The 4,899-nt window shown below is 43.2% G+C and overlaps 1 non-coding gene across 1 annotated transcript; it reads right to left on the reverse strand.

Moving 5' to 3' along the window:
• Positions 1-4,375: 4,375 nt before the first annotated feature.
• Positions 4,376-4,502, reverse strand: LOC134152620 (U6atac minor spliceosomal RNA). Its single transcript, XR_009961047.1, has one exon. It is a non-coding gene; the product is annotated as a U6atac minor spliceosomal RNA (small nuclear RNA).
• Positions 4,503-4,899: the final 397 nt, after the last annotated feature.

Below are 4,899 nucleotides of genomic sequence, written 5' to 3' on the forward strand. Positions count from 1 at the left end.
GAAAGGACAAAGGATCTACATGGGGAGCCTCTCTGTCTGTGGTCTGAGAGCCCAGAGTGCATATCCAAACAGTGCTGTTTGGCCTCAAAATGTGTCAGGGGGGTGCATGTGGTCACTTTGACTACATTCCCTTTGGAAGTCTCTCCTGTGAGTGGTAAGTTGGCAGTTATATGATGTAGTTATCTGTCTGGAGGAATTAAAAGAGATTTTTTTATCATTATTTTTCTACCGGGAATAATGGGAATGCTAGCACTGGTACAGACTCACTCTCAGATAGAAATAGTTAACTTGGTAATTCTGATAGAGTCAAGACAGGCACTGTAACAGGTATTCCTGTTCTGCATTTAAAAAGAAGCAGGAAGATCTTTCTCTATAACAAAGATAATGAAATACTTTTTGCTCCTCAAGTAACGAGGGAGGATATGAAGTGGCAATTTTTGAAGATGAACTTCTCTAAACCTACTAGACTGGAGAGCTTAACTCCAGCACTAGTAAATGAATTGTCTAGGGAGTTCTCCCAACAATTAATGTTGAACTGCTTTAAAGATCCGTCCCAGTCCATCTGCATTCCTGCACACCTCCAATACTCACATGCCTCGTACTTGTCAGCCATTAGCACCCTCTCTGGTGCATAGATGTGATTACACTTCTGTAACTAATTTGGCAGTATGTGTTCAAACTCTCAGCCTGTTGGAGCGCTGATAGCACCATGGTCCCATGTTCACGTAGCAGCAGATGGTACTGCTTCACAAGCACCATGGTGACATAGGGACCCTCACTCTGGTCTCAGCCCCAAGTAGTTTTCCTTCTGGATTGTGGCATAGGTCCAGGTATCCAGATGAACGGAGGATATAAAGTTCAGATACTTGGTACTCTCAGACTTCACCCTGTTTTGCACCACTAACACAGAGAACCGCTAATTCTTGTCTATTGATACAACACAAAAACTATGTTCATTAGTACTGGGATGTCCCATAAGAAGTTTATTTCTAGGAGAGTTTCTCTTATAACCAGATGTCTGAGCCATGCTCTAGGTGGAACCAGCTGGAACTATCTAGAGTGGGGCAAGACCTTCAGGATGTGCCTCTGGGAGAGGTGTGGAGCCAGTTCCCTTGCACAGCACCCGTAAAATGCCCCTGTGCACATGGATACGAAGTGTGGGATTAAATACAGACCAGGCAGCTTCCTCCCCATCTTATCATGCTTCAGTCATGCAGAATCAGGGCAGCTTTCCTGTGTCTGAGCTATTTCTCCACATCTAGCACCGCGAACCACCTCCCCACATCTTGAGGGTATGTAAGGCCCTTACCTGTGTAGATAACTTCAGGATGCAGAGGCTGACTCATGCCCTAGGAACACTTGTGCTTCAAACACATCACTCTCTGACTATAGACTGTAGTACATTAGTGCATCTCATGCCAATACCCTCACATTAACTTTTCTGTGTGCAATAGTCTATTAGAATTGCATTTCCATAAGGAACACTCTGTCACCAGTAATTTCTTTTTAAACATTTTAAAAGCCCCTATGTTACTGCTGCTCAGGACAATAGCCTAGCATTGTTTCCCTAAACAATGTGAATCCTCTGTGTCATGCAGGATTTTTGATCCTTTTATGCCTGGACATTTATTAAGAAAACTGTCTGCCAATCTGTTCAAGTTCATTTAAACTCGGCATTTTGAAAGGTACAGAATCCTCCAACCCAAAAGTATTTTAGAAAATATAAATACATTTAGACTTATCATTTCAACCTCTGAGAATATGTTCAGTGCAGCACAGAAATGAACAATTGCTAAATTTCCTTGCAAGGAAATCCCAGGGCTTCTGTAATATTGTCACCTCTGTGATGCTACACAACATTAACATCTGACTGACAGTGCAAACAGCACTGACACCACTGCTTTTCTTATATCCAAGGGGAAATATCCCACAAAAATCTCATCAGTTGACTCCTGGCACCATGATCTTTCAAAGCAGTGCTGAGGTTGGGTCAGCTTTAAAGTTTTCTGAATTCCCGGGAGAAATTTTCAACAGCTTCAGGGAGGAAAAGGCTTTGGATTAAGCTCACCTGGTGCATCTGTAGGAAAGCACGGATTCCTCTAGGCACTGATTTTCTTATTTGTTCATCTGAGCCTTGCATTTACTCACCATTATTTGTTTAGATGCGTGTAGCTGTACCCAGAGGAAACTGTCTTTGGAAAATCTGTGAGATGTTGACAATTAACTGTCTGTCCTTTATCAGCAGATATTCTTACATTGATTCCAAAATTATTCAATTCACTAATTAATTAATGTATTATGTTTTTCTTAGCATACAAGAGAGAGCAGAGGAGCACTGCACAGTGGTATTCTGAGAACTCCCTTTCGCTTTTTTATCACCGTTTCCATGTCATGGGACTCAGAATCCCCCTAAATTTGAGAAGATGCCTTGGTGTTTTGCTGGAATACTCTCAAAGTGCTCAGCCCTTCCAAAGTGGTGTCTCTTCACAGGTCCTGCCAGGAAAGCAGCTCTCTCCTCATTGCATTTAATTTTGCTTCTGCCTGTCCTCTTATGCTTTGTGTACTTGATGTTATTTGTGCCAGGTCTAAATTCACTGTCCTTTTGAGGATGGAGGTAGGGAATAGGGAGTAGAAAAATGCTGCCGCTACAATGACTGCTGAAAGGGCTACTCTCCCTCTGTTGGGGTCCAGGGCACTGTGCTGGCTGTGTATCTGGTAGGTCTGGCTGGTGAAAACCCTTTGGAACAGGACCTATGAATCACTTCTGCTGGTAGCTGCGAAGACCATTTACCTATTAGGACCTTAAAAATATGGCTGGTATAGACATAGCAGAGAGAGAGGCATCAGTGTAAATCAGAACAGCTCTAAAGGGTGCTTTTCAGCACACCATACTTGCAGCTATTACTGGAAGCTGTTTGAAATGAAATGCTTTTCTATGGTAGATAATTTCTTCTGCTTGTTTCAGTTTTAGGAATTGAGGGAATACAATAAACTTCATTGTGCAAAGACTTCTCTGATCAATGTGCAGCCCTCCTGGACTAGCTCTGTGCTCCGGGCTACCTCTTCAGAGGACTGGCTGTCTTCAGTCTCTTCACAAATACAGCTCAGGTTATCCAGGCCAGTAGACTGTTGCATTGTATATATGGTGTTTTTCTGAATCAAATTGTAAACTCATCAGAAAATGGACTTTGTTTTTTGATGTATGTTGAAAAGTGCCATATATTTATTGTGTTGTTAAATAAAATATAATAATGCTGAGACTCAATGTCTCCATTGGAGTCATTCAGAAGAGAGGCAAAGGGCCAGTGAATTAATTTGGACAAGAATCAGAAAAGAGAGTTTCTTTTTTTAACAGAAAAATGCAAGAAAGAGAACCCTTCCTGTGACTGCCACAGGAACAGGTCCTAATCTTCCAAAGGACAAGGCTAAACAACACATCAGATCTTGTGGCTGATATATGGGGAGAGTTATGTACTGGGGAGGCTTATGTACTGGGTGGAATGTTTCTTCCTGGCCCAGGGCTTTTGAAGTAGAGGGTGCAATTTATTTCTACCTCTAGCAGACACCTACATTTGGCAGGGGAGTGGCTGGCTCAGACCAGTCTCAATCACTAATTCAGTGAGATGTTTTTAGTTAGTTACAGTTACGAGGTATTGAGAGCACAGCTCACTGTGCTGGGGTTTTCCTCTAAGAGTACAGCATTACCTCGTGCCACTTAGCCATCAACAGACCTACACAGACAATATATGGTAGGGAGATGCTCTGGAAATCCTTTCATCTGAGATTGGGAATATCTTGATGATGCCTCTGAGCCTGGAGCACAGTATCTTTCATGATGGGTGACTGTATCCTGTGGAAGGACCACTGATATCTCATAAGGCAAATGCATAGGCATAAATTGCAGCTGAAATTCTCTAATGAGCTATGGCTTTGGAAAATAAATTAGTAGAGAACTGGGCTTCTTTTCCTCCTGGTCTCTCTTCCTCCCTAATAACAAGAACAAAAAGGATCATATCCAATTGCTGAAAACTTTTATATAAATGGACAGCAAGGTAAATTGAAAGCTGGCTGTACTGCTGTGCTCAAGAGTGACTACTGATCAGTGTGATCAGTGGCATGAAGTCCAGCTGGAGGCCAGTCATTAGTGGTATCCCCCAAGGGTTGATACTAGGGCCAATAGTGTTTAGTATTTTCATTAATGACCTGGATTAATGGACTGAATGCACCCTCAACAGAACCATAGAATTGGTAAGGTTGGCAGGGACTTCTGGAGATCTAGTCCAACCCTCAAGTGAGTGGCCCATACGGGGACTGAACCCATGAACTTGGCATTATTAGCACCATGCTCTAACTAACTGAGCTTAACCTAACCCCCAAAACATGGTTAGATGCCACGAAGTAGGTGGCAGTGCCTTAACCGTACATGCGTGTTGTATAGGCCACTGGGGCCTCTTCCATCCTTATCAAGGGGAGTGCTAACCTCCTCTCCTTTCATACAACACAACAGGTTTGTAGATGATACAAAATGGCAAGGAGTGCTTGATGCACCACATGGCTGTCCAATAATTCAGAAGGACCTTGACAAGCTGGAGAAATGGGCTGACAGGAACCTCATGAATTTCAAAAGAAGAGAAGTGTGAAGTGCTGCACCTATGATGAAATAACCTCATTCAGGAGGACACGCTGTGGTCTGATGGGTTGGAAAGCAGTTTTGCAGAAAAGGAACTGGGTATCCTGGAGGACATAATCCAGCAATGTGCCCTTGCAGCAGAGAAAGCCAAGAGCATCCTGGACTGCTTTAGGAAGAATGATGCCATCAGGCTGAAGGAGGTGATCTTTCCCCTCTACTCAGCACTGCAGAGGCCACATCCGGAGTGCTGTGTCCAGCTCTGGGCTCCC

This window comes from Rhea pennata, chromosome 31 (genome assembly GCF_028389875.1).
Source record: "Rhea pennata isolate bPtePen1 chromosome 31, bPtePen1.pri, whole genome shotgun sequence".
Taxonomy (NCBI): domain Eukaryota; kingdom Metazoa; phylum Chordata; class Aves; order Rheiformes; family Rheidae; genus Rhea; species Rhea pennata.